This window comes from Geotrypetes seraphini, chromosome 9 (assembly GCF_902459505.1).
Source record: "Geotrypetes seraphini chromosome 9, aGeoSer1.1, whole genome shotgun sequence".
Classification (NCBI taxonomy): Eukaryota; Metazoa; Chordata; class Amphibia; order Gymnophiona; family Dermophiidae; genus Geotrypetes; species Geotrypetes seraphini.
In genome coordinates, this window is record NC_047092.1 from 115,056,845 (window position 1) to 115,077,050 (window position 20,206).

At 44.1% G+C, this 20,206-nt stretch overlaps 1 protein-coding gene across 2 annotated transcripts in view; it reads right to left on the reverse strand.

The window, feature by feature from the left end:
* ANO7 (anoctamin 7) overlaps nt 1-20,206 on the reverse strand; it is a 454,465-nt gene that overhangs the window by 12,667 nt on the left and 421,592 nt on the right. The gene's annotated exons all lie outside the window — the stretch shown is intronic.

The window sequence follows — 20,206 nt, forward strand, 5'->3', positions numbered from 1 at the left end:
AAAATCTAAATTCACATCAACTACTTTCGGGGTTCCTCAAGGGTCTATTCTCTCTCCATTATTATTTAATATCTTTCTTGCTCCTTTAATTACCTTGTGTCAATCTGTAGGTTTTCAAGTTTTCGCATACGCAGATGATATTCAACTCCTGCATCCTATAGACACTAACAACATGTCTGACATTCATGAGATCAGTGAGAAACTTGACCAGGTTCATCAATGGCTAAATACAAATAAATTGGCTCTTAATATAAAAAAAACAAACGTGATGCTCTTTCCATGGAAAGAAAATCCCACACTTATTGCTCCTATCACCATAAAAAATGCCCCATTACAGATAGTTAACAATATAAAAATTTTAGGGGTAATTTTTGATTCTAAACTGAACTTCCACGATCACATTAGTAATATTGTCAAAACTACTTTCTACAGATTACGTAGGATTAAGTCTATTTCAAAATTTCTATGCCCAAAGTCATTAAATATTCTCATTCATTCGTTAGTGATATCCAAACTAGATTACTGCAATGCTCTTTTTAAAGGTATATCATTAACTGAACTCAAACGTTTACAAATTATCCAAAATGTTTCCATAAAACTCATTACCAAATCCAGAAAATTCGACCATGTTACCCCTCTCCTAAAAAACGCACATTGGCTTCCTGTTATCCATCGGATATCATACAAACTTTGCTCACTTTCAAGTCTCTACTGTTTAAGACTCCTGCATTAATTTATACATTTCTAATACCATATCACCCAACCAGAATTTTAAGATCTATTGATCAGAATTTACTGACTGTTCCCTCACTGAAATTTATAAACACTAGACGGCAGTTTATATTTTCAGTAACAGCACCACAGACCTGGAATGCTCTTCCAATTTTTTTACGTAATGAGCAAAACTTGGTAAAATTTAAAAGCAATTTGAAAACATTTCTTTTTAATGATGCTTTTAATACTTAAGTTAATAAATTATTAAAATTACTAATTTTAAATAATTTATTAATTAAATAATTTATTAATTTATTAATAATTTATTATACCTTAATACTTAATTGTTTTCCCTATTGTGCTTTCCCTTTGTTCTGCTTTCACTTAACAAATGTATTTCAAATACCCTTCTTACCTTATGTAATGTAATATGTATTACCCAATGTAAGTATTTATAGTTATGTACAGTTTGTTTTTTATTAATTATCTTTTAATATGTACATCGCTTTGAATTTGATTAAGCAATTAATCAAGAAAAATAATAAACTTGAAACTTGAATAGGATCAAAGCGGCTTACAAAATAATCAAATTAAAATGCTGAAAGGAAAAGAAAGAAACAAAGAAGAAAATTATACTATATAAAATTAGTTTCTAGTTTTATTAAAATTTTGATGTATCGTAATATCATAAATTCAAAGCGATTTACAATTATGTTTAAATATATTTATTCATTTTCAACGTGCATAGAAACATCCATAGCAAAACAGAATAAAGTACTTACATTTATGCACAAATACAATCCTTCCCTCCCACCCCCTACCCCCATTCTCCCAACTAGATAACATAATAATCTCTGAGTACAGGGAGCCCAGCAAAACACAAATTACGAGTCTAATCTGGGCCATAGAAACATAGAAAGATGACGGCAGAAAAGGGCCACAGCCCATCAAGTCTGCCCACTCTATTGACCCACCGCCATTGAGTCTGAGTGCTAGTGACCAATATATCCAATATATCCTTAACTTGACCCTCATAGGGATCGCATGTGGATGTCCCATTTATTCTTAAAATCGAGCACGCTGGTGGCCTTGATCACCTGCACCGGAAGTTTGTTCCAGTGATCTACCACCCTTTCCGTGAAGAAATACTTCCTGGTGTCACCACTAAATTTCCCCCCTCTGAGTTTGAGCGGGTGCCCCCTTGTGACCGAGGGTCCCTTGGGAAAGAATATATCGTTTTCCACCTCGACACGACCAGTGACGTACTTAAATGTCTCAATCATGTCACCCCTTTCTCTGCGCTCCTCCAGGGTATAGAGCTGCAGTTTGCCCAGTCTTTCTTTGTATGAGAGACCCTTGAGTCCGGCGACCATCCTAGTGGCCATCCGCTGGACCGACTCAGCTCGAAGCACATCTTTCTGGTAATGTGGCCTCCAGAATTGCACACAGTATTCCAGATGAGGTCTCACCATGGTTCTGTAGAGTGGCATTATGACTTCAGGTTTGCGGCTGATGAAGCTTCTATTGATACATCCCATCATTTGCCTTGCCTTAGATGAGGCCTTCTCTACTTGTTTGGCAGCCTTCATGTCTGCACTGATGATTACCCCCAAGTCCCGTTCCTCTGAAGTCCTAGCTAGCATTTCTCCATTCAAGGAGTATGTTCTGCATGGATTTCCGCTGCCGAGATGCATGACCTTACATTTTTTAGCGTTGAAGCCCAGCTGCTATGTCGAGGACCAGTTTTCTAACATGATCAGATCCTGCGTCATACTGTCCTTGAGGTTGCTTTCACTTACTATGTTACACAGTTTGGCGACGTCGGCAAACAGTGATACTTTACCCTGAAGCCCCCGGATCAAGTCCCTTATGAATATGTTGAAAAGGAAAAGGAAAAGGAAAAGGAAAAGGGCTCAGTCCCAGGACTGAGCCCTGCGGCACTCTGCTAGTCACCTCCGAAGTCTCAAAGAGGGTGCCGTTGACCACCACTCTCTGAAGTCTTCCACTCAGCCAATCATTGACCCATGCAGTTAGTTTCTCACCCAACCCCATCGATTTCATCTTGTTTAATAGTCTACGGTGTGGGATACTGTCGAAAGCTTTACTGAAATCCAAGTATACTATGTCCAGAGCCTCTCCTGGGTCTAGCTTTCCTGTCACCCAATCAAAGAAGCTGCCTCTGGTGAATCCATGTTGACAGGGATCCCTTAGATTCCCTTCATCCAATATCGAGTCTAATTTACCTTTAAGTAGAGTTTCCATGAGTTTACACACTATTGATGTGAGACTCACTGGTCTGTAGTTCGCAGCCTCTGCTCTGCAACCCTTTTTGTGCAGAGGAACGACGTTTGCTGTTTTCCAGTCCAGGGGTACTCTCCCTGTACTTAGGGAGAGATTGAAGAGCATGGCTAACGGTTTCGCCAGAACATCTCCTAGTTCCCTGAGCACTCTTGGATGCAACTCGTCCGGTCCCATGGCTTTGTTCACCTTGAGTCCTGACAGTTCTCTGTAAACATCAGCTGGTGTGAACTCAAAATTCTGAAATGGGTCTTCCTTGCTTTGCTTTGCTTCCAGCTGTGGCCCGTGCCCTGGTGCCTCGCAGGTAAAGACTGAGCAGAAGTAATCATTCAGTAGTTTGGCTTTTTCAGAATCTGTTTCCACATAATTCCCGTCTGGCGTTCTAAGGTGTACTATCCCGTTTACATTCTTTTTCCTGTCGCTAATGTACCTGAAGAATGATTTGTCCCCTTTCTTGATGTTCTTCGCTAGAGTTTCTTCCATTCGAAGTTTGGCCTGCCTAACTGCTGTTTTGACTGCTGCAGACTTTGTCCTGTATTCAATGTTTGCTTCTTTTTCCCCGGTGCGTTTGTACGAGAGAAATGCTCTTTTCTTCTCCTTGACGAGGCGCAAGACCTTATCAGTGAACCATTGGGGTTTCTTTCTTCTTTGTTGTTTAGTTACTGATTTTATATAGCGGATAGTTGCCTCATGAAGGGTCGATTTCAAGGTTGACCACATAACCTTCACATTATCCGTTACTTCTTGAACCTGAAGCTTCTGATGGACGAAGTTTGCCATGTGTGCGAAGTCAGCGCCCTGGAAGTTGAGTACCCTTGTTTTTGTTTGTGATCTAGGAAAGCCTTTCCTAAGGTTAAACCATACCATGTTATGGTCACTGGTGGCTAGCGGTTCTCCCACCGAGATCTCTGAGACACTTTCCCCGTTCGTAAGTACCAGGTCCAGGATGGCCTGGGCTCTAGTACCAATTGTTTGAGCCGTACTCCCTTCATGGATGTCAATATCCTCCTGCTATCACAAGTTGTCGCTGATAGTGTGTTCCAGTCTACATCAGGCATGTTGAAGTCTCCTAATAGAACAGCCTCCCCCCGTAAGGTGATATTCTCAATGTCTTCAATTAATTCAGCATCCTTGAGCTCCGATTGTCTTGGAGGTCTGTACACCACACCAAGGTACAGGCATTTTTCTTCGCCTCTGGCCAGGTTTACCCAGATGGATTCCCCAGTATACTTGACATCCGTGATTTGTTTTGATGTTTTCTTTGATGTAAAGTGCTACCCCTCCTCCTAACTTACCCTCTCTGTCTTGCCGAATCAGGTTGTAGCCTGGTATAGTTATATCCCACCCGTGAGAGTCTGTGAACCATGTTTCGGAAATCGCTACTATTTGTCTGCATGAACTATTTCTGTTTCCAGTTCTAGAAATTTATTCCCTAGGCTGTGTGCGTTAACATACACTCCACTCTTTTTGTTTATTAAGCTCATGTAGAGAGCAACCCATTTGAGTTAAAGTGTCCCCTAGCGATTCTTTTGCAGTAAGGGTACTTACCTTAGACTTAGAAGAGGAGTTTTGGTTCACCACATCAGGATTGTTACTTACTGCTCCGGTGTAAAAGTGTGTACCCACCCCCGACTTACCTAGTTTAAAGCCCTTCGAAGTAGGTGGGCTAGTCAGTGTCCGAAGACATTCTTGCCTCTGTTGGTCAGGTGGAGTCCATCTGGTCCCTGTAGTCCCTGTAGTATCTCTCCGTGATTCAGGAATCTGAAGTTCATTTCCCGGCACCATCGTTGTAACCACTCATTCGTCTTCAGGATACATTCTTCCCTGTCCCTTCCTCTGCCCTAACAGGAAGAATTGAAGAGAATACTACTTGTGCTCCTGTCTGCTTCAGCCTCTTTCCCAGAGCTCCGAAGTCACTGGGTGTTCTTGGCAGTGTCATTCGTTCCGACGTGGATGAGCAGCATGGGGAAGTGGTCCTGGGGCCTGAGAAGTCTATCAAGACAGGTGGTCACATCTCGTATTCTGGCTCCGGGAAGACAGCAGACCTCCCTCGACTGCATATCCGGTCTGCATATTGGTCCCTCAGTGTCCCTCAACATGGAGTCCCCAGTGGCTATGACTCTACGCTTCTTTTGGGTGTGTCGATCCATTATTCCCAGGGATGGAGATATGTATTGGACCTGGTCTTGTCCCTTGTCGGTAGTCTCCTCCTGCAAGACCTGGAATCTGTTCTTCAAGTTCAGATGTGGAGTCGATGTGGAGCTGCCCTGGTGAGAGAAAGAGTAAGAAGGTGAAGAGATTGTAAATGGGGAGGGGGGTCTCCTACGCTTACTTGTGGAGGAGGTCACCAACTGCCAGGAGTCCGTGTCTCCATCCATCTCCTGAACTCCAACAGTTGGTTTCTGTGGCGACGGCCCTGGTGTCACCATGGGAGATCCGTTACGGGCCTGTTCTGTGATTTGGGACAGTTCCTGCACTATCCCAGCCTCATCCTCTCTAATGCCTCTCAGACGTTTCACCTCCTCCCTGAGGCTCCTCAGTTCCTGCATGATGTCGTCACCCGGCTGGCCAACCTCCTCTGTCTGTGTGGAGGCCGTAATGTACTGCTGTGGGATGGTCTCGGTCTGCACGGAGACGTCCTTTCCTGGTGCTGTGTGTAAGAGTTGACCAAAAGCATTCCCAGATCAAAGTAAATCGTTGACCCGGCCCAGTGTCTAGATCAGTAAAATGCCTACGTTCCAAGGAGGCATGTATGATCATCAAAGTTCTCCATTGACTGTAAGTCGGAGCATCATTGGCCAGCCACTGTGTCAATATTGCTTTTTTTCCAAGCAACATGGCTTGTGTCACAAAAGCTGAAAGGCCTTTCGGTCTAGGTGTAACAATATCATAGAAACCAAATAATGCTCTAGGCGTAGGTTCCCAAACAGTGCCAGAACCGAAATATATGTCCCAGTGAGGCGTGCGCCTGAGAACATTTAGGACTTTGATGGAACTGGATAATGCCCATCCGGCAAGCTCGTATTGGTGAAATGTACAGACGAAGCATAAACTTCAGCTGCAGTTCCCAATGTTGAATGTTGGAGGACACCTTTCTCAAGTTTTTCACCACTTGCTGTAGCTGGTGAGAGATAAGAACACACTGTAAATCCTCAGCCCAAGTTGGTAAAGTTAGGGCCAGACTGACTGTCATGAATGCCCACCTGATGAAAGCGGAGGGGGGATCAATTGTTGTGCAGACAAACTAAACATTTCAGAAAGAATCTTGTGACAGGTGTCCGTCAACTGGCAAGCAGGCAGAGAGCGAACATAATGACAAGCTTGAAAATATGCAAAATAGTACACATCAGGAAGCCCAAATGTACACTGTAAAGAAGCGAAAGAAGCAAGTCGACCCTCTTCTGTATACATCTGGAAAATATAATGTAAGCCCAAAGCTGCCCACCTCTGAAAAGATGCAGATTGTATCCCGGTAAAAAGTCCCCATTCCCTTGAAGCGTAATAAAAGGAGAAATCATAGAAGACAATTTCAAACAATGACACACCCAGCGCCATGTCTGCTTTGCCGGGGCTGACTTTCTTGGTTCCCAGCCTTACCCAGGATAGACAAAAATATAGAATATTATCATCAACCTAGACTGAAGAAGTCGTGTGATCTCCCCAGCACCCCAAGCTAGCGCACTGAAAAGCCCAACGCACCAGGAAACCCACCCAGCACCAGGAGCAACACTTAAGACTCTATTCAGAGCAGAACCCCTCCCCTCAGAGATGAATAAACTGAGAGGGAATGTACACAAAAAATAATACCCCCATCTACTCTCCCCTTCCCCCACCCCCCTGTCCAACCCTCATCTCTCTCCAACCCCTCCCTCTGTGCAAGACACATCAACAGAACCACCCCGAGGTGATTCTGCAGGTGTGTAAAGGCACAAAAAGGATGCCTCCCCGAGCCCCGCGTCTACAATGTACAGGAGAACCAAAAATAAAATCTTAGAAGACAATATGATCTCAAACAGTACCACTCTGACTAAACATTATATATAAATGTGCAAACAAGAAGCAGAGTAACAGAAGTAACAGAAGAACATTCACAACTGCAAAGTGATAAGCAGTCCAAACATAGGCCAAAAAGAGCCATCACGGTGCCACTAGCAGGATGCCAGCCAATGAAGGTCAGCCCAAGATGCCACCGATAACCATCTCAACCTGTAGGACTTGAAGGTAGCAGCAAATGAGTATTGAGGTAGTCTGCCGCGGCCACAGATGAGTCGAAGGAGTGCCACCGGCCCTGATGTTGCAATTTCAGAGTGGCAGGGTAAATGAACATGAAACGTACTTTCTGCTCAGCCAAAATGGAACATAGGGGATAGAATAATTTTTGCTTTTCCATCAAGGCTGCCGAATAAGCCTGAAAAATGCGAATTCATATTACCTGACGTCAGAAAGAATGTGGAGGTTGGAGGGAAGAGCATCGAATGAGGCCTTGAAGAAATTCCTTTGAGAAATGGCCAGCTAGTTTCCTGCGTCTGATATAGGGACGAAAATTTCAACAGTCTAGGTGTGCCTTCCTTTTCCCCAGTCCTCTTCCATCCCCACCATTCCGAGGCACGTATAATTGGAAAAATTCAGTTAAAAATAAATGATTATTTTCAAATTAATAATATTGAAGATATCCCTTTGGAAACTCTTTGGGATGCTTTTAAGGCAACCATGAGAGGTCAAATTATTTCATTTTCGGCATATATTAGGAAACAAATTAAAAGGCAATTCTCCAGTTTGGAAAAAGAAATTAAGCTTTTGGAATCAAAATTGATTGATAAATGGGAATACTGTACATACAGGACTTCTTGAAAGCTAAAGGGAAATATAATGAGATTTCTTCTAAAGTGATAAGAAAAGACTTATTTTCTCAACAAGCTTTGGTATTATGGAAATTCAAATAAGGCGGGAAGATTATTGGCAAATTATTTGAAAGCAAAAAAACGAAAAACAAGAATAGTGATAGTAAAAGATGAAAGAGGGAATACTCATTCTCAAATTGGACCGATTTTAAAACAATTTTTAAATTTTTATAAAGACCTATATTCTTCTGAGCCTTATTTAGATAAAGAAAAGGATGGTTTAGAATTTTTAAAATTAATTAAGGGACCAAAAATTCCTGAGCATATAAAAGAAAGTTTAGAAAAGTCAATATCACTAAACGAGTTGCAAACAACGTTGAAGTCCCTTAGAGTTGGATCCGCTCCAGGTAGTGATGGTTTTACAGTAGAATTTTACAAATCATTTCTTTTTTAAAAAAATCTTTATTTATTTTTATACTTTCAACAAGTGTTTCATAATACAATACAATCATACAAACTTTAATATCACTTTTTATCCCACATATATTGAAATATAATATATAAATCCTCCCTCCCACCCTCCCTTCATTATAACTTAATAATTTAATTAAATTTAAAAAATGAATTCCCCCTCCCCCACCCTATATCTCAATAAATAAAAGGGGATTTAAAAATTATTAAATTATTAAATATAATCAATCCTTACAATAATTTGCTAATGGCTCCCAAACATCAACAAATTTATTATAGCGTCCCTGTTGAATAGCTAATATTTTTTCCATTTTAAAGATATGACACAATGAATTCCACCAGAAATTATAGTTTAAGCCATCAAAATTTTTCCAATTTTTAGAAATTTGTTGAATAGCAACTCCTGTCATTATGAGTAATAATTTATTGTTTTTAGAGGATATTTGACTCTTTTTCCTCATTGATGTGCCAAATAATATCGTATCATATGAAAGCGCTACCGGATTCTCAAGTAAATTATTAATCTGACTCCAAATAGATTTCCAAAAATTATGTATTAGAGGACAAAAGAACAATAAATGATCCAATGTACCGGCTTCAAGATGACAATGCCAGCATCTATTAGACTTAGAGCGATCTAATTTTTGTAAACGCACCGGGGTCCAGAATGCTCTATGCAACAGAAAAAACCAAGTTTGTCTCATAGATGCAGACACTGTACATCTCATCCTCCAAGACCAAATTCATGGCCATTGAGAAGCAGAAATTTGATGCTTAATCTCAATGCTCCAGATGTCCCGAAGACCATTTTTTGGTTTTTTATTCATAAATCCAGATATTAATTTATACCACTGAGCAGCCTGGTGTCCCAGGAAGTCCACCTGAAAACATAAGAAAGGCAAACTGTACTTATCACTAAAATTTTTCCATTCAGGGAACCCTACCTGAATGGCTTGCTTCAATTGCAACCATTTATAATTTTGTAATTTAGTAAGATCATATTTGCGTTGCAATTGTGAAAAGTCAAGCAACTTACCATTAGAAATAACATCATCTAAAGTACGTATACCTGCCTTCACCCAATATTTCCAGATGACCTTATATCCGCCAATTTTAATCTTGGAGTTTAGCCATATGGTCAGATATGTTGACTTAAGTATCTAAATAGGTGATAAATCATTAACATATCTTAATGTTTTCCACGTATCAACTAATATTCTGTGATCTTTGTATTTTCTAGGCATTTTAATACTAATGACATGACTTGATCTCAAAGGAGTACTCCAAAAATAATGGAACAGAACCTCTTCAAAATCAAAATAATAAATACAGGTTCCACATGCAATTGACTTGTACTTAATCAAGAGGGAAAGACCTCTCGAGGTCTTTCCCTCTTGATTAAGTACAAGTCAATTGCATGTGGAACCTGTATTTATTATTTTGATCTCAAAGGAAACAGGAGTTGCCATTCTTTTCTTTTTTTTAAATACGAGAATATACACAATGCATACGAGAATATACACAATGTAACCAGGCGAAAAAGACAGCAAAGTACAGAAGTCAAGGTTTCATGCAAATAACAAACAAAAATAAGCAAATCCACAACACATCATCTCCCATGCAGATCCATTTTTGAATAAACCCCCCCAACCCCCCCCACCCTGCGCACCCCAGATCTCTAGCCAGCACTAAAAGGAACTCCAATAATCCAGATAGGTTATAGATTTCCAGCTCGCAACCCCCCGGCGATGTTGCCGCTCCCAACCAGCCATCAGAGACATATGAGCTCGCCACTGTTGGACTGTTGGCCGCGCGGTGCCAATCCAGTGGCGAAGAATTAGTTTTTTTGGATTCCTAAGGCCACTAAAAGAAAGCGCCTCCCAGGTTCACCAATACCCGCCTCCACCAGGTTGTGACACCCAACAGCAACGTCTTGTAAGACCAATCTATAGATTGCCCTATAACTTTCTCCAACTCCCGAAGCACAAATATCCACAAGGGCCCTACGTGGGAACATTCCAAAAAATGGTGTACCAAAGTGTTCCGACGAGCCGGACAGCGGGGGCAACAGTCATCAGGCCATAACCCCATCTGTCGCCCCTTACATCTCGTCAAATAAGATTGGTGCAGGATCTGCATATGTACTTCATGTAAACTCACATTAGGGGAGGCAGAGGCACATTCCTGAAAACACAGAGCCAATTCGGCAGCAGAAACCTGATCTCCCAAAGCAAGAGTCCAAGCTGTCGCCATAGCATCGAGAATCTTTCCAGACCGTCTCTCCTTCCCCACTTTATACCACTCCGAAAGCGTGTTAAATTCAGAGGGGGCGGACAAAAACTGATGATCCAAAGAAGTAAAAGTGGGCAAGCTGCCTGCCGGCGAACGAAGCGCCAAACAGTAACTACGCAACTGCAGATAAGCAAACATAGACCCTGCAGTCCAACCCCAGCGGTCCCGACATGCCAGAAAAGAGGGAGCTGTTCCCGACCCCACGTCAGCAACCTGCCCCACAAAACGACACCCAGACTGCCGAACTGAGGCAAAAAATGCATGCAATGATCCAGCAGGAAACTTAGGGTTGCCCACAAATTCCGTAAAAGGTGAAGGACCCACCGCGCCCCCCAATGAGGAACGCCACCAGCACCAGGCCATATGCAGGGGTCGAAGCATAGAAGGACAGGGTCCCGCCCCATGCCACAGGAGGTTAAAAACCGACACCGGAGCTGACAAAAGGTACCAGAATCCCACCGGGGCAAACTTGTCAACACCCGTATATAATTCATGCACCCATCTCAACAGAGTGGCGACATTATAAAGACGCAAATCGGGCAAATTCACACCCCCTTGCTCGCGCCCCCGAATCAATTTATTATATCCAATTTTCGCCCGGCGGGATCGCCATATAAAAGACGAAACAACTCCCTTATAAGCCTGCACATCTTTCTGTTTGATCCAAAGGGGCACCATTTGCAGTGGGTACAGAAGCTTCGGCAAGAGGACCATTTTAATAAGGGCAACTCGCCCCATGAATGAGAGGGGAAATTCCATCCACCTCTTACACAGGGCTCGGACTACATCCAATTTATCAAGTATGTTCTTCCGGTAAACTCCCAGATACTTAAGTATACAAATAAACTCGTACAAATAAACTCCCAGATACTTAAGCGTACCCTTAGACCATTGCAACGGAAAGGAAGGATCATGCCACAGAGCACACGGGGGGCGGACCGCCAGAGCCTCCGACTTATCAAAATTAATGTGCAACCCAGAAAAAGCTCCAAATCGATGTTAAGCGAGGAACCCCTTCTTCGGCATCCCCCAGAAAGATGAGCATATTATCCGCAAACAAATTAATTTTAAATTCCTGGGAGCCCAACCGAATACCACGCACACCGGGGCTCTGACGAAGCTGAGCCGCGAGAGGCTCCAGAGCCAAAACAAAAAGCATCGGGGAGAGGGGACAGCCCTGACGCGTCCCTCTCTCTAGTACGAAAGAAGAGGTAAGCTCCCTATTAACCAAGATCTGGGCAGTGGGATGAGCATACAACGAGCGAATCCCAGCCAGAAAGCTCCCCATAATGCCGAACTGAGGCAGAACCCAAAAAAGATAATCCCACAACACTTTATCGAACGCTTTTTCAGCGTCTAGACTGACTATAAGAGCGTTCTTCTGTCCCGGGTGTTGCCCAACAAGTCCAGGATTCTGCAGCACCGAAAGCGCCCGCAGCACGTTAGCAGATGAATAGCGGCCCGGCACAAAACCTGCCTGATCCGAATGAACCAAGCTGGGCAAGACCCGACCCAGGTGAGCCGCCATAATAGCAGCAAACAACTTGATATCTTGATTGAGCAAAGAAATAGGTCTGTAGGATCCCAACTGATCTTCCGCCCAACCCGGTTTCGGAAGAACCACAATATGAGCGTGAGTTACTCTATGTGGAGGCAGGTCACCCATACAAAGGGCCCCGCACAAAGCTTGAAAAGGGCCCACCACTCGTACCCCCAACAGCATATAATATTCAGAACCCAGCCCATCCGGCCCAGGTGCTTTGGCCAATTTTAAGGCCCGAATAGCTTGTTGTATTTCCAACCCTCGCACCGGGGCATTTAACACCTCTCGCTGCTCTTGCCCCAGGGACGGAAGCTGAAGGTCTTGAAAGAAAGTCATCCTCTGTGCTGTGTCACAAGTCCCCTTATCATACAGAGCCCTGTAAAAATCAACAAAGCTTTGCTGTATCCCGGCCTGGGCAGTTACCTCACTTCCATCAGGTGCCCGAATCCGCGAAATAATGCGCCTCGGAGCCCGTGACGCAACCAAGGATGCCAGCAGTTTACCTGCTTTGTTTCCCCACTGATGGAGGAGATATTTGTACATTCTGATATCTCTAAGGGCTCTATCTGCCAATAAGTCATTAATTTGCCTACGTAAATCAAAATATTGGGACCGAGCTGCCGTGGCACCCGGAGCATGTAAACTCCAAACGCTGTGCCAAGTCCAACAGTGTCTTATCTTGGGCTCTGCGCTTGCGGGTAGTATACTCAAGAATTTTACCACACAAGACCGCTTTGCTAGCCTCCCAAAACACCACCTCTGATACATCAGAAGCAGGGTTTTCAGCAACAAAGGAATCCCATTGTTGTTCCAGGAAATCTTTAAACTCAGCATCTTCATACAACGTGGGATTCATACGCCAACCATTAGTCGACCCCTGGGACCCCTGCCTATCAATGAGCTCCATCCAGACAAAGTGGTGATCCGACAAAACACTGTCCTCAATCACCACTCGGGGAATACCCGCCAGCAGAGGAGGAGCCACCAGCAGATAGTCCAAGCGACTGTGAACATCATGCACTAGAGAGTGAAAAGTGAAGTCAGATTCCGTAGGATGAAGTGTACGCCACACATCAACCAAACCCAGCTGCTGCATCACAAAGTTCACCCCTTTGTGGTCACCTCCTTTCGGCCGAGGCTTAGGAGGCTTACAATCAATAAGTGGGTCTGCTGTAATATTAAAATCCCCACCTAAGACTAACTGGTATTCAGAGAAAGGCGTCAGAGCCGCCACTAATACAGAGAAAAATCTATGAGAATAGACATTAGGAGCATAAAGAGAACAAAACACATTTCTTCCCCAGGAAAACTCCAGCCCAGATCACATAACGGCCCTCAGGGTCTTGTATCACTCTGTGCATAGTACAGGGATATTTTTTATGGAAGAGGATAGCAACACCCCGTTGCCTGGAATTATATGAAGCAGAAGCCACTTCCCCCACCCAATCCCTCTTCAGTTTAACATGTTCTGACACGCTAAGGTGAGTCTCCTGGAGCAGTAAAACATCTACTTTTAATTTCTTACAGTATTGAAGCAGTTTACTGCGCTTCACCGGGGAGTGCAAACCATCAATATTGAAGCTGGCAATCTTAACAGAGCTCACAAGAACAACTGGTATGAATTAAGTCCCCCCAAAAACAACAGGCCTGCGGGGCAACAGCGTCGGCCTCCCAGCCAAACCGACACGCCACCCACTGAAATGGTATTACAGAGACCCCAGGTGCATCCCACCCCCCTCCCCAGCCCTCCAGAACCCCCCTCCCTCCCTAATCCCATCCTCCCCCCAGCACTACCCCCAGTTTCCCCACGCAACTCAAACATCCTCAAACCAAACATCCCCCACACATACATCCAAAACCCCAGCACAACCTCCATCCTACCCTTTCCCTCACACACGAACACTCTCGTCCCCCCTCCCACCATCAAACCTCCCAAAAGAAAACTAAAGTATGAAACCCCACAAGGAACTAAAGGGCGAAGGAGCCCAGGCATATGGTAAACACATCAAACCAGTGCAAAGAGCAGTGCAAAACCAGCAAAAACCTCAAACTGGCAAATCTGTAAAATATGCACTCAACATAGTCTCAAACCAAGTGTCTAGAGGCCATAAGACCTCGCAGTGCAGGCCCTCCTCTCCCACTGGAAGTCAAGGCGGTGTGGCATCCACAAAATCAGGGAGAATGTACAGACTGGGGACATTCCATGCAAGCAGATCACATAGATGGAGACAAAGCAGATGCCCCCAGCAGCACCGGGCAAAACAGAAACAGCACCACACTACCAGAAAGTCAAGACATCTTGATTGTAGAAAAACCACCAGAGAGCTCATGACAGGCACCCAGCAACAATCCTAGGGCGCCGGCAACTTCTCAAGGAACTTCTTCAGATCTTCCGCCGTGCTCAGGGTAAGAGTTCGATTTTCATGGGTGAGCCTCACCTTGACAGGGTAAAGAAAAGCAAATCTTATCCCCCTCGTGACCAGCTGCGAGCAATACAGTGTAAGGGCCCTGCGCTGCTCCGCAACTTTGGTAGAGAAATCTTGGAACAGTATGAGCTTAGCCCCTTCGTAGGACAGAGATCTGGTTTTCTTGAACAGGTCCAACAGGCGCGCTTTGACTGCATAATTATGGAATCTGGCCAGCACTGGCCTCGGGCAGCCCGGTCCATCACCATCGCGGCGCTGACCAACACGATGGACCCGCTCTACCACCACAGGGCCAACTTGCTCTGGCAGGCCCAGCTCCCTCGGCATCCAGCTTTCCACCACGTGTAGAAGTTCAGAGTCTTTCACTGATTCCGGGAGCCCTATGAGACGGAGATTTTTTCTACGGGCCCTGTTCTCCTGGTCCTCAACTCTCTCAAGCAGTTGACACACTCGGGTCTCCAGAGAATCAAGCCGACCATCCGCGATCGTTGCTCTATCTTCTTGCGCCGAAACATGTTCCTTCACCTGATGGATCTGTGTCACGTGGCCAGCCAGCACATCTTTAAGTTCGTCCATGGAAGCGTGCAGCTTAGCCAGCTTGTCATCCAGAAGTTGGGATAGATTCCGCATGGATATGTGTAGTACCTCGTCCGAATTGCGTTCCACCGCCACTTCTGTTTGGGTCCCCGCCATTTTAAGTGCCTGGGCCACGCTGCTTCTTGGGGCCTTCAGAGATCGAGTCGGCATTCCACGCGCCGCCACTGTGAAACGCGCGTCGGATGATCCGCAGCCCAGCGGCAGTGAACCCGCAAGATCAGGAGCCGAAAAAGTCAAAAGATTACCGGCGGTGGCTAGTGAAAAGGGAGCTTAATGGTGGAGGGAGGACGGAGCTCCGAGATCAGGCGTCCGTTCAGGTTCCAGCCATCACGTGACCCCCAGGAGTTGCCATTCTAACGTCAACCAATCCGGAAACTCTTTCATGAGCTCAGGGAGGATCCAGTACATACCTTGACACATAATATAGGCTTGATAGTACCTATAAAAGTTGGGAAAATTTACCCAACCCTCCACAATTGGCTTTTGTAAAGATACCACAGCAATTCTTGCAGATTTTCCAAGCCAAATAAATTTTGTTAGAATACTATTTAATTTCTTATAAAAAGACCCCTGAAAATAAATTGGTAACATACTCATTTGATAGCAAACTACAGGCAAAATCATCATTTTAACAGTCTGAACTCTCCCCCACCAAGAGAGATGTAAAGGATTCCATTTCTCACACATCTCTGTAACCTTTGTCAATAAAGATTTTTAATTTACCTTCATCGTTTCTTCTATTGTATTTTGAATCCAAATTCCTAAATATTTAATGCCTTTATCTTTCCATATAAAGGAAAATGAATCAAATAATCCTGTCTGACAAAGAATATTTAATGTTAGGACCTCCGATTTATCCCAATTAATTTTATATACTGATATTTTCCTAAATTTATTTATCAATTCCAATAAATGTGGAATGGTAGATTCTGGATTCCTCAAATGAAGCAAAATATCATCCGCATATGCTGAAACTTTATATTCCCGACCTGAATAAGGAATACCCTGAATCTCCCTTGATTGTTGTATAGCAAATAAAAGGGGTTCCAATACATTATCAAACAATAAAGGAGACAACGGACATCCTTGTCTAACTCCCCTCTAGTCAAAACAGTTTGAAAAATTATTATTAATATGCAATTTAGCAGAAGGGGAACTATACAAGGCTTGAATCATTTGTATAAATCCAGAACCAATTCCAAACCATTCTATTGCCTGATACATAAAGGCCCATTTCACACGGTCAAAGGCTTTCTCAGCATCAAGTGACACAGAGAAGGCTGGATCATTTAGAGTTTTTGATAAATTTAATATATGAAACGCTAGTCTGGTGTTGTTAGAAGAATGCCTTTGAGCAACAAACCCTGTCTGGTGCATCCCAATAATATATGGGAGAGCTTTGGCCAATCTCAAGGCTAGAATCTTTGCCAACAACTTTCCATCCACATTAATCAATGAAATAGGCCTGTAGTTTCAAACCAAATTAGGATCTGTATTTGTCTTGGGCAAGACAATGGTTAAAGATTCTGCCATAGTACCTGTGACACAACCATTAATTAGTTGATCTTGAAATAAATTTAATAAATTTAATAATAAATAAGTTTAATAAATTTAATAATTGTGACACAACCATTAATTAGTTGATCTTGAAATAATTTAATAATTAGTTGATTATTAAAAATTTAATAATCATAACAGTTTGAAATGATTTATCGTCAAATATATTTTATTGAGCATCAAGCAAAACAACCATCAGAAACAAGTACAAAGAAGAACAAGGAGCTCCAAAATTCACACAAAAATCCAGCAAACCCACCCTATCAACCCAACCCACAACCCAACCCCCCCCTCCCACTCTCACTGATGCCAAACAAAGCCATAGTAAACAAAGGAAAAGACAAATACCAGGGGCCTAACAGTTCAAAATGTGGCTACGAGCCACCGGAGACAATGTGGTCCAAAAGGGCTCCCAAATTCGTTGGAAGGCACTTCCAGGCAAGGAAGAAATGTCATGGACTCCTTTCCGTTCCCAAGAAAGCAATGTAATCATGTGACTACGTCAAAGGGAATAGTCAGGAGCTTCCGATTCTATCCACTTAAGCAAAATGCATTTGATAGCATTCACTGCAGTCCAACGAAGGAATGTGGAGGCTCCGGGCCGATGGGGATGGAAATGTAAGGAGGCTCCAAATAACACCAAGGCTGATCTCCGAACAGTAATGTTCCAGGTGTCATCCACAAAAAGGAAAACAGCGTCCCAAAAGGTCTGTATGGATAGACAAGACCAAAACATGTGGCCGAGACCTACGTCCGGAGTACCACAATGTCGGCAGTCCGCAGTCAGGCAGATCCCCGCCATGAAAGCTCTCCGAGGAGAAACATACAGGCGGAGAGTCAATTGTTGTTCCCAAAAAATTGCATATTTGCTATACAAAGGTAGCTTTTTGATGGCATTCAAAATTACATCAACAGAGAATTCCATATTTAAATCCCTCTCCCAAGCATCCCGCAATCTTAGACAATCAAGCCTAGGGGATTCGTCCTTCAGATGTCTATGGTGAAATTTCAATGGTACAAGCTGTTGGGAACCAAATGTAAAGGCCTCCATCAACAATTCTCGACAGGAGGCCGAAAGATGAGTACTCGACAATGAGGAGATGTAATGGCGAATCTGAAGGTAGGCATAGACATCCGTACGAGGAAGAGCAAATTCCTCACAAAGCTGGTCCTCACAAAGGATTTGATCAGACCCTCATCATCAACCAGATGAAGCAATAAACGAATCCCCTTTGCTTCCCATCATACAAAGCTAGCATTGTCCACCCCAGGAGGAAAACAGGCATTATAGCGTAATGATAAAAAGGGAGAGACAGTAGAACTGAGGGAATGAAACCTGCAAACCCAGTGCCAGGCCCGATGAAGGGGGCAATGTAACAACGCACTGGGCGCAGAGTCCCATTTGGAAAGCAAAGGAGAGTGGAGAAATGCACTAAAGTGGGTAGAGGTAAAGCAAGAAAGTTCCAAGGAAGTGTTAGTAAACGTGGAGATGCCACTAAAAAGGTCATTAATGTGGCGCATGCCACAAGCAATCGTTAAGAAACGAAGATTCAACAACCTCAAACCACCTTTATACCAAGGGGAGGCCACCCTCCTATAGGGAAGGCGAGCACGCTTGCCCATCCAGAGGAACCGCTGCACCATTCGCTCAAGACGCTTCTCATCATGGGGGAACAGATAAAGGGGAAGAACCTGAAAAACATACAGCCACTGTGGTACAACAAGCATATTATAAAGACTCACCCGGCCCAATAACGAAAGGGGAAGACCCCGCCACAACTGCAGCCGCATCCCAAAGGTAGAAAACAAAGAGCCAACATTTATGGAGTAGAGGCGAGTGAGATCCATAGGAATGTGGACCCCAAAGTATCGAAGCTCAGATTCCGCCCACCTCAAAGGGAAGGAACCCCGCCAAAAAGTACGAACCGCCGGACAAGAAGGCAAAGCCAAGGATTTGTCAAGATTCAGGGAGAGGCCGGAATGAAAACCAAATTCAGAAATAAGGTCTAATGCAAGGGGCAGAGAAACCTCAGGACCGGTCAGGATTAAAAACAGATCATCCGCAAAGGCCTTACCCGCGACCCGAAGGCCCTGCACCTCATCGGTGTGACATAAAGTACAAAATAAGGGATCTAAAAATAGCAGAAAAAGCAGAGGAGATAGAGGGCAGCCCTGTCTAGTATCCCAGAAAATAGGAAAGGAATCCGTACGAATACCATTAACCAATAGAGACGCCCTCGGATTAGAATATAAGGAACGGATTGCACTAAAGTTCGAGGGTAGGAAACAAAAAGGACCAGTTAACACTATCAAATGCTTTAGAGGCGTCCAGGCTAACAAACAGCGAGTCAATGTTCAATTCCTGGCTATGAGCCAGCGCAAAGAGGACCTTGCGCACATTGCGAACTGAGTGCCGACCCCGAACAAATCCAAACTGGTCTTCATGGATAACAGAAGGAAGAAGTGGCGCAAGACGGTTGGCCAAAATACGAGAAAACAATTTTAAATCAACATTAAGTAAAGAGATTGGGCGATAAGACCCCGGGTCATCTGCCGCCTTACCCGGCTTCAATAACAAAGTAACCAAGGCCTCGTTAGCATAGCGAGGAAAGGAGCCCCTATTTATAGCTACGTTGTAGTAGTCAAGTAAGGGCCCACAAACGCGGTGAGAGAGAATATGATAAAACTCACCGGAAAACCCGTCTGGACCAGGAGCCCAACCAGACCGAAGATGGCAACCTGTAATTCCAATGCTTGAAGGGGTTCATTAAGACGAGTCGCCACGTCCTCAGCCAAACGCGACATGCCGGACGAGTGCAAATAGTCAGAAATGAGGTCCCCAGAGATCTCATCCGGTGCAGCATAAAGTTGAGAAAAGAAGTCAATAAGCGTCTCCGCCACCTGCGACGTTTCGGTAACCCGACCCCCCCCAGGGGTCTTAAGAGTCAGGATCGGCCGACGGCCCAGTCGAGCATCCACAAGCTGGGCCAATAGCCGCCCCGGTCTGTTACCAAATCTGTGAAATCGATGTTTATGGAAGGCTGCCCATTTCATAGAACGAGAATGGAGCAACGAGTTAAACGTTGCCTGAGTAGACAGATAGTGTTCCCGAGTAGCAGGAAAGGGAGCAGCCTGAAAGGCACGCTTAGCTGCGCCAAGATCACGTTGTAGGGCTATAATACTACTGTGAATACGTTTGTGTCTGGCACAGAGGAAGGAAATAATGTGACCTCGAAGCACAGATTTGGCGGCTTCCCAAAACAAAATGAGATCTGCTTGATGTTGTGCATTATTATGCAGATAATCTTCCCATTGAGTCTCCAAAAAGGTTTGAAACTCCACATCCTGGGCCAAATAGAAGGGAAATCGCCAAGAAGGAGAACAAACATAGGTCGGATCCAGAGTGATATCAATCCAAATGGGAGCATGATTGGAAACGGTCAAAGGGCCAATTTCCGCAGACAAAA